Consider the following 10,777-nt stretch of genomic DNA (forward strand, 5'->3'; position numbering starts at 1 on the left):
TTCTTTTGATTTGTTTGGTCAATAAAATACCATTAAATAATGACTCATCACAGTTTTGCAGAGTCCAAATGACGTTTTCAAGCTGCTTGTTTTATGAGGCAAACAGTACCGACATTCAGTTTACACCATGTAAAACAGAGAGAGGCAGTGACTGCTCACATTCGAGAAGCTGGAACCTGGAAATATTTGGCAATTTCTGCTTCATAAATTACTCCAATGATTCAAGGACTAGCAACAATTTATTGAATACGCAATTAATCAAATAATGTTTTTTCACCGCATCGAAGTTCAGGTAACAACTTCAAAGCAATGACGCATAGAAGCTTTTTCTGACGCCCACATTGGTCTCACAGTTTTACGATTAAGGTTTGGTAAGTTTTAGGGAAACATCGTGGTTTGAGTTGAAATGGCTGTAAGATGTGTAAAGATCAGACGATCTTCATCATCATACTACAATTAAAACCACTTGATTTCGGTTCAGGAACCGTCATCATGGTAGAAACAAACCAACATTGCCGGTCTGTTTGAAGTGGGAAACAAACAGCGGTTTAAAGTCTGATGTTTTTATTCTCACCCATCCACTCCGACCCTCTCTCCATGCTGACTCTGTCTCTGGCTTTGTCACTTGCACGTAAACATATTATTGTTTTGGGGAACTTACTGAAATGAATGATGCACTTGTTTTTTTTATTTTATTTCATTCCACTTTTCTGTCACACAGTAGTTTCATTCATCATTATTTCCCGTATATCTGACTCAAAAGCGGCGTAAGCACTTTGTGACCAGTCCCTCGTTTCCCTGTTGCGTCGAGGTTCCATCACACTTTGTTTTGTTGTTGCTTTGTGATGTGAGGAAGAGGAGGATGAGGAGGAGGAGGAGGAGATGGGGCTGGTACAAATGGGGGATTTTATCCATGGAGGTGTCAGAGTTTAGCAAAGTGTAAAATACTTAAAGCATCAGGGCAACACAATCCCCTGCTGGTCACAGTATAAATCACCATATATTCTTATTGGCCTAAGCCCTTGTTATGAGTAAATACATCCACAGGCAAGGGAGGCTGGCAAGGTTCACGGGAGATTCATCCAGCAATAGCGGAGGGAAAGTCTGCTCTGTGTACGTGTGAGTGTGTGTGCACGTGTGAGTGTGTGTGTGTGTGTGTGTACCACATACCGCTTAGGGAGGCTAAGGAGAGGATAAGGAGATCAGCAGAGGGGGAATATCACGCCTCTTAAGCATGTATACACTTTCTAACTTTTACTTTTTCACCCAAAACCTAAATAAATCCCCACTCATCTAAGCATGATAGACTCCCCTCACCCCTCTGCATTTTTCCTCTAAATAATCAAACCTCTTATTTACAGACTTTGGCACGGCCACAACGCCCTCAGCCCGACAAATTTCAAAGAAAACCAAATATATTTAACAACTGCGTATTATTCCCAATCAGCGATGCTTGTTTACAACATTTCCTACTCACTGTGCTGGAAAAGCCCGCCATATACTAACCAAAACCACACAACATCAAGTCATTTTCCATCCCAGGGCCAAATTATTTATTGCTTTCAGTTCCTTGTCTATTTAATGGATGAATTGGGTTAACGGACAGAAGAGGAGGAGGAGGAGGAGAGGAGAAGGGAGGGAAAGGAGGAAGAGAAGGAGGAGGGGGGAGAGAGAAAAACAGTTTCATATTTCTGTAAGCCTCAAACTTTTGGCAAACAGAAGAAAAGAGAACTTGGCCCTAATTCCATCTCACGCTGGCGTTTGTGCATTCTAAGTTCTCGGGGGCTGCTCTGGCGGAGGGCCTGAGCCCGTAAATTGGATATTAGGGGGCGATATAAAGGAGCCTGTGTGTGCTCCCGTCCCGGGGAATTATTGCCTCCAATATCCCTGCGTATGCGTCTAGGGCTTCCGAAGCCAGGCCAGATAGATCCTCATCTCATAAGGGGGCCAAGACTATATCCATCGCTCCTTAACTTTTATGAAGCTCCCAAGCTCTACAATGGGATTTGCCAGGGTGTCTTTTCCCCTTATCCAAGCAGGGGGGGATGTGACAATGCAGATATAGCTGCATCTTTCTGGCTCCAAAGCTCCGACCTCCTATTTGAATACAAGCATTCCAAATTGTAAAGTGGCATTCTTCTTTTTCTCCGTGAAGCCAGCTCCGTGGCGAGATTTCTCCCCGGTATTAGAAATGCTTTTTTCCACTCTTTTCTTCCCGACTCTCGCTCCTTTCTCTGCTGACATAACGCTGTTTTGTCTCTGTAAATTTTTTCTTGCATCTTTTTTTCTGTTCTTTACTCTCATTTCCCTCCGTTCCTTGCACAGTTCTTGATTGCCTCTCCCTCCCTCTGTCTTTCTTAAGTCTTGTTCTCTCCTACGAACGGATTCAGCGACTGCCCCGCCACTTTCCTTGCCCTTGTGCCCCCACCACCCACCCCCTTCTTCCCTTGGGTAATCCTAAGAAGGGGCAACATCATCAGAGGGTGTGAAATTAAATACATTACAGCATTGCGGATTAAAGTGTTTCATAGGCAGTTGCTCATCCACATCAAACTTTAGCTTTTTAAAGCCTAACATTTGATCTAGAAACCGAGGCCAGAGGAAGGGATTGGGACACTTGTGGGCCCCAGAGAGCAGAGACAGCCACACTCCCTAGAGGAGAGGACCATGTTTAGAAGCAGACAGAGGGAAAGCAGACGCGGTCTAAGTCTTGTCCTGTTGCCGCTACAAAAACACCTCGAAATGGAGGAAGTTGCAGCGAGAAGAGGAGTTGGACTAAAAATTTACAGCATTTACTGGAAGTGCCAGCAAGCGGGAAAATAAAGCAGCCATGTGTTCTCTTTCACAAGCCATATATATATATATATATATATATATATATATATATATATATATATATATAAGGATAGCGTAATCTGGGAATTAAACTGCTTGCACACAGGGCTGTGTTCAACCAATGCAAATGCAGGTAATCATACCTCTTTCAAAAGTAATAAATGTTAATGTGGCATTTCCCACTTAATGAGAATTACTCACATCATCCATCGCATCATCACAAGCTGGGCCACACATGGCTGCCATCTCACACTGGACCACTGCTTCAGCTACATGCATGTACTCTGAGTCTGTGGGAAGTCTCGTCTTCATACTGGGAACATGTGAAAAAAACGAACTGGAAACGCCATGAAAGAAAACTAGGAATATACAGCAAGACAGAACTAAAACAGTTTGCTTTAAAATACCGACAAGAAAATATCACCTTTAACAACTTTATTATACTATAGAATATCAAACTAAATTCTATAATAAAGCACATTAAAGATACAACATGCCCGATAATGCTGTTTGTGCATTCTGTTTAGTTTAGTATGTAATGTTATTATGTAATTATATGATATTATTATATATTATATCAAACAAAGGTAGAAAAATGGTTGGAAAATGGTGTTTCTAGAGAAAGATGTGTAGTTTGAGTCACGATAAATGTGCAATAACGACGGGAGGTACAGTAACTGCAGAGATGCCCTTCAGCAAAGCCCCAAACGTAGAGCTGCTCAGTGGATAATAGTAAATGACTGCAGCCGCACAGTGTAGCTTTCATGTGAATGTGTGAAGATTGATCATGTTCAGGATCAATACAGATTGAAATTAAATTTGTTGATCTAAAATTTTAAGAAGCTGCCTCAGAGCCAGAATTTACTAAAGCAGCCACAACTTGGCAACATGACTCATTATCCAAGATTAGACTGGGTCCAAGTTTGCAAGCTAAAAGGATTAAAAATTAATCAACAGAAAATCTTTATAAGCAATTAATTGTTTAAGGTGTTTACAAAGCAAAAGTAGCTGGTTCACATGAAGGTTAGTGGCTTTGCTTTGTGTTGTATCAGTGTAAATGAAATATTTTTACATGTAGGGATTATTGGTCTGACAAAACAAACTATTTAAAGTTGAAGTTGTTAATGTTGTATGTTGCAACAATTAAAATTAAAATTATTGTTAGTTGCACCTAAATTTGCCAGTACTGTCACTCTTAATGTGTTGATTGAAGAATTGTTTACCCACTCGATGACTGCGCTAAACTAAACTAGATCAAGTGTTAAATCAACTCCTCTGCAAACTTGTATACACCTGCCACAGTGATGCCTTCACATTCAGATTAACACTTGTGACTTCCAGCTTCTTCTGCTGTCTGGTCTGAGTACCTGACCAGATGGACGTCCGTGAAGCCTTTCCCCCGTGATGAGGTCAGATGTGAAGGGAAGTCGGTCCAGCTGGGATCGGTCCTTTTCTCTCTCTCTCTCTCTCCTTATTCCTCTCCTATTCTAATGAGTCTCCGGGGATGCCGGCTCTCACTTAATCCACTCGTCTATTTTGACTTCCTCCGCTTGAGAACAGTAACCTCAGAACTCCGGTAAAGGTCATGTTCTGTCAGCTTTGTTCAGTGACATCTACTGATGCAACTCCCAAGTATAAAAAACCCCGAGTTTGGGTTACATGGCATCAGTGAATCCGTAGAGAAAAGAGATATTCTAAGGTAATAAGACTTCAACATCAAAGGCCTCAAAGGAGAAAAAAGTTTCTCATTACACAAGCATTAGAGGAGGTAATAAGCCAAGGAGTAGAGGGAAAAGTGGATTGTTGGAATTATATTTTTTAACCTTTTTGTGTCTTTATTGATTCTTGTTGGTCCGACTGAGAGCGGGGATCTTGTCTCAAGAGAAACGCGGTCAACAGAAACCAACGGCAGCTGTCTTTGAGACTAAGCACAACAACTACTTAAAGATCTAACAGACACAACAGAAACATCTGCTGGTGTCTAGCCACGGCAGCTTATTAAGAAAGCCTGAGAGCAGGACAAGGTCACAGCGCCTGCTCTGAGAACGAAAATAACTACATTTCTATGTGCTTTATTATAGAGTGACCTGGTGCAGTATGAAAGGCTTAAAAAGAGGTCAGATTTGTGAATACATTTCCCACTCCAGAGACTCTTCTGCCTCTTTTTACCAGGTTATTCCAAAATGACAAATTCAGAAACATGACACTAACTCTCATCAACACTGCTGTTTGTTGTTTATTGCCAAAACTGTCTGCTTGTTAGTTCAACACCAGTTAAGTAAAGGTTCGTTTTGCTGACTCTTCAAGCTAAAAGTCTCCTTCACGTCGAGCTAAAGTGAAGCTGAAAGACTTTTCAGGGACAGAAATTAGGGCTAATGACTGAGGCTGCACTCAGACTTCAGCATAAAAAAACACAGTCCACTTATTCATTTGAATGGAGACGGTCTGTCAGTGTGTGTGTGTGTGTGTGTGTGTGTGTGTGTGTGTGTGTGTGTGTGTGTGTGTGTGTGTGTGGGGGGGGGGGGGGGGCAATATCATCCAGCAGGGCTCTGCGTTGGCTAATCACATACATGCGAGCACACATTCCCTCTGTCTGTGAGTATTATAAACTGTCGTGCAGAAGCCTTTAAACGCATTATGCTATTATTCCGACTAGACTTCCTGGATTGTATTTCATTGTCTTACCAGTAACTTTGACAAAACGCCCCCATGAACGCAGCCCCCTGCGTTGTTTTATCGCAGGGTTGTTTTCAGTCTGAGTTCCTACTTCAGTTTTCAGTATGGTTGACACAAAGTGCTCGTCTAATGGTCGAACAGCATCTGAAACTGAAGCTATGTCAAGCAATGTTTAAGCCTCCAAAACTGACAATCTAACATTTCCAGCCATTTCACACAGCAACTAGCCAGACTTTTTGTAACTTGTAGTGAGTACACCATGACTTCTAACTGTCTGAAAGTATGTGCAGTTATCCCCATTTCTACCATTATCACGTCCAGCCCCTCCCTATAATCACAGGCTTTTCACGCTGCCTTCCAGTGTGGCCATGGGCACAGTTATACCCACTTGTGCCTTCAGACATAATCAGACGATACGCCATACGAATGAATTTGTCTGAGACATAACTCGACCTTTAAAAACAGTTAACTGTTACGTACAAATTTCTCTCTAAATCCAGATATGTCCTCATTTTCTACTCTTGTGTATGTAGCAGTTATTACAGCAAGCTCTCTACTCTGGCACCACAGCTGACTGACAGATCTGGTTAACTGCAAATCCTCTATCAACATTTGAGTCATCTTGAGATTGCTGCTTAGAAAATACTGCGCTACTGAGAAAAGAATCATCTAAAGGTTTTAAATTATTGATTGAAGGATTTTCAGGTCACAATATTTTCCTTATATTAGGGTTTATAATAAATAGAACAAATCCTTCATATGATCTCCAATCTTTCACAGGTTGAGAAATGCAGTAAACATGCACCAAAAATGGAAGCGATCCAGGAAGATCTCCTACTTATCTGAGCATGAATGACCAGAATGACACACGCCGAGTTCCCACTGAAGCTAACCTGACAAATGTATTTACATCTCCACCTCCTCGACGAAAGCTTTGGCCTTTGTGTACAGGCTGACTGAAACATCTAGGTTGATGCTCCTGTCATCCTACATTCCACTGTACGCACAAGCTTTCGCCAGCGACAAGTCAATCATCCTCAACCTTCCCGTGGTAAACAAGCAGCGCTGAAAGAGCCGCCACGTGCGAACCAGCCGGCGCACGAGGACACTTGCTGACAATAACAGCGAAGGGAAAAACAGATTAATAAAGAGAGAAAGGGGAGTAAAATAAAGATAAACACAAACAGAAAGGAGAGCAGTCGGAGGTGGTTGGAGGGGAGGGTAGTGGGGGTTAAGAACGCTGGCTGGCTGTGTCTCTTTGGTGAAATCTAAATGAGAGTGTATAATATGGGCCCTTCATAGGATTGATCCAGAACATTCCCCCCTTCACTGGGCTTTTCTTCCTGTTCAAATTGAGGGATTACCCCAGGAGGAAGTGCTTTGATTAGGCACAATAGGCATCTATCCTCTGTTGATTTGTGGGATTGAGGAAGCAAATCCCTGACAAAAAGCTGATACAGAGAGCGAAGGCCGCTGGATGATGCCTGGCTGAGGTGGGGGGGGGGGTAGCAGCATAGTTCCATAGAGACTCAGCCAGGGATGGTCTCTTCCAAAAATTTTTTGGCAAACGGTGAAAAAAGAATCAAGGTTGTGTCGGAGGTCACGTGTGAGGGAGGGGGAAGGGAAGTTCACGGCAAAGGAAGATGAGAGAGAGAGAGAGAGAGAGAGACAAAAAAAAAAAAAAAATGAAATAGAGATGCACATTTTTTACTTCCTGACATAGACAGCTGCTTCTGTGGGTTTTTGTGAGACTGCTCTCAAACTTTATCCAGAGAGGTTTTACAGTAGTTTTCTGTAAATCAAGAAACAATGAGAAGAATTCTGAGCAAACTGAAGGAAAAGGCCATCACGACAGACGTCGAGCTACAACGCCCAAATCCAAAAATCACATTGCAGAGAAGATTTCAACATTTCTGCAGTAGACAACTCCGCACTCGTGTCTTCTTCAATGACTTTTACAGCTGTCAAAACTATCAGTAAGCACATTAAAACTTCAAGGAAGTCGAAAAACCCACATATAAACACTTCTGACCTATTTCCTCATATTCTCTTTAACATAAGCTGAAGCAGAACTATAGCTGAAGTGAAACAACCCAAAAGCTAATTGTGTCCCAGAATAAAGTTTAGCACACAGAATTTTCTGTTGACTGAACAGGTTTTGTGTACTAGAGGAACATGAAATTCACTCAACACACAAAGTCAAGCAATGCAGCTGTGTGTTTTTACTTAAGAGTGGCAGTGAGGTAAATAAGAGGATCAGCCTCTTTTGCAAAACAGTTACCTCAAGCACTTCCATTGAAAGTCTCTAATCTGCTCTTTCTTTCCCCCCTCTCTCTCTCTCTGGTTACTGTTGCTGGACGGTCCCTCGGCCCATCAGGCGAGCCCTGTTATCCCAAATGAATCCCTAGCTCCTCTAAACACTGCTGTTATCCAGTTTCCGTGGGGACCTGGAGCTACGAGGCACAGACAAATGTGGGCTGGGCGGGAGTGTTGGGCGGGGGATTTTTGTCGGATTTACACATATACAATTTCAGGGTTTGAAACTGCCGATGTGACGCCCAAAGGTGCAGCAGAGGCCACATGCGGTAGCGAACGAAGGGGCACGGAGCAGTGACAAAGTGGGTGTGTTGTACCTGCTAGATGCTAGAAGTGCAGCTACGGCTATGGTGAAAGTGAAAGGGGCAAAACTTCAAAGAGGAGGGGGGGGGGGGGCTTCTCATTTAAATTCTTCAGTCCAGTCCCTGGGATTTGGTTTAATGAGCTGAGAAGCAGGGGTAGACAGCTGACTCCTGACTGGGTATGCATGCCTATGTGCATGTGTGTGTGTGTGTGCATGCACACGTGTTGGAGGACTTTTTCCCACCACTAAGTCTGTATGTGCACGTATGCAAGTTTGGTTTGCCAGACTACTGTGGCCATGCACGCACGCACACACACGCACACACACACACACACACACACATACACATACACACACACACACAGGCTTCTTTTCTCTGAAGCCTCTCCAGTATCGGAGACTCCACACACACACACGCACGCACGCACGCACAAGCAAAAACAGATACACACACACACACACTGTAAAGGTCCGGGGGTTTGCCAAACTGCAGCAGACTGGGTTTCTACTCAGAAGCCACAGCTCTCCCTCTCTGTCACTGCTGCCACTGAAACTGGTCAAAGCTGGCTGTTTTAGTGGCTCCAGAACTGCTGGCAGCAAGTGTTGGCAGCCTTGTATCTCCTTATTTTTTATTTCTCTTCATGCCTGCCTCTGTGTGTGTGTGTGTATGTGTGTGTGTGTTTTATTCACTCAAACAAGTGGCATCTAAAATATGGAACACCAAGCCCTCACACAAACCCGGGCTGACAGACTGACACATTGAACGTTACACTAATCCATCCTCAGTACTCAGCCTTGTAACGTGACGTTGGGGAAAGTCACCGTTTCTCTCCGGGGTTTGACACAGCATTGGCAGCCGTCAACCAGCGCCTTTTTCTCCTCCTGTTGTTCTGTTTTTCCACAGACGTCATCAGCCTAAAGGAAATGATGCTGTAGGCTCTTTGCGCTCTGGCAGAGAAGGCAGACCTGGAAAAATAAGTAAGACACAGGAGGGAAGCCTTTGGTTATGACGACTGCCGTTTTGGCTGCTTGCTTTTATCAATACATGAAATACAGTTTAGAGCCCAAAGCCTGCATATTTCACTACATCTGTTAGGGTACTGACTTTTATACTAATGCCTATTACAGCCAATCTAAATATGCAGTATTAAAGAATTTCACAACATATATTTAGAATCAACGCTTTCATATCAACTACTGCATAAAGTAGTAAATATGAAACTTCTGTAGTTTAAAAAAAAGGCTTGAAATTTGAACATGAGAAAAGTATAATGCTGAATAAACGCTGTAGTAATCTCTGTAGATATTTGGTCTCAAGCCTGTGAAATGTTCAGGCTTGTTAGGGAGTGTGACAGAGAGGTCCAGCTCTGGCAGACAGAGCCGAATATGACACTAGTGTTAATCTCTAACCCTGCAGGGGAAGCAGTCCGACAGAGGGATCCCATTACATCTTTCATTTGGCCCCAGCGGGCCCCATCCTGAACAGAGGGATTACTGGGGGCTCTCGCAGTCACTTAGCCATACGCTGCCCCCAACCAAAAACCCACAATCCACCTCTGACATCATCAGATGGGGACACAGTATGTGTATGTGTAAGGAGGAGTGTGTGTGTGTCTGTGTGTGTGTGCGCGTGCGCTTGTGTCGGCGAGAACACAACATCACGCTGCTTTACAAGAGGTAAACAATTAGATGTCAAATTTTTGCCTTGGTGCTGCAAATAAACGGGCTGCGGATCATTATTTGTTAATGAACGGCAATTGAGTGAAATTAAACTTATCATCAGCAGATGTGATGGCCGGCGCGGTGGCACGCGGCCCAGAAGTGGGCCGATGTGGGTGGAGGGGTGGCAGTGCAGCGGGACTGAAAAAAGAAACAGAACGGGGAGAAACAGAAACAAGTGAAAGAGTAGAATGAGAATGAGGGTGGGGATGCATTTGTATGGGAGTGTGTGTGCAAGAGAGAAGGGAAGCAAGAAGAAGAAAGAAAAGAGTTAGTTGTTGGCAGTAACAGCTGCTCGGGCCTCAATGCCTGAGTTTCAGATTGAACTTGAGGCTTGTGCTCTATGACAGCGTGTATGAACGCCGCCGTACGCACCGCCGTCCGTGTTCTGTCGTGTGCGAGACGGACAGAGCAGATAAAACGACAGCTCTATTGAGCGGCTCTGCTGTGCACCTGTCTAGCACAATTTTTTTCTGGCTTCGTTCTCCTGGATTCCTCTGTGATTACCCAGCAACATACCGCTCTGCCGTGACATCAGACTGCAATTTACATCCAAATTAGAATCAGATGAATACGAAACAGTTCTTTCCTTTTCTTGTCTTCTGGCCATTCCTCGTTCCTTCTCTTCCCTTCTTCTCTCTTCCTCTAGCCCTCCATTTTCCCCCTCTGTTCCTCGCCGACCGCACTGAGGCCAAGTTAGCACAAATGTGAGATGACTTTCACTGAGAGCGGGCTGGATGTCTCTATCAAAGCAGCTCTCTGAAGTGGGAAGTGCCTCAGTTTGGAGTTCTGGAGAGAAGAAAACTTTTATCTGACTCACGTCAGAGCTCCTATGAGACCAGTAAACTCAAGCACAATAACTACGCTGATTAAACACATGAAAAGTGAAAAATAAACTGCACACAAAACTAGTGTGAGTCATGCCGA

At 43.6% G+C, this 10,777-nt stretch overlaps 1 protein-coding gene across 1 annotated transcript in view; it reads right to left on the minus strand.

Moving 5' to 3' along the window:
- The window catches only part of meis1b (Meis homeobox 1 b), a 112,144-nt gene extending 103,067 nt beyond the window's left edge, over positions 1-9,077 (minus strand). The window contains exon 1 of the mRNA XM_056395076.1: positions 8,954-9,077. The gene's annotated coding sequence lies outside the window, so the exon portion shown is untranslated. The remainder of the gene's footprint in view (positions 1-8,953) is intronic.
- Between the last annotated feature and the right edge of the window lie 1,700 nt (positions 9,078-10,777).

Source organism: Seriola aureovittata, chromosome 14 (genome assembly GCF_021018895.1).
Source record: "Seriola aureovittata isolate HTS-2021-v1 ecotype China chromosome 14, ASM2101889v1, whole genome shotgun sequence".
NCBI classification, from domain to species: domain Eukaryota; kingdom Metazoa; phylum Chordata; class Actinopteri; order Carangiformes; family Carangidae; genus Seriola; species Seriola aureovittata.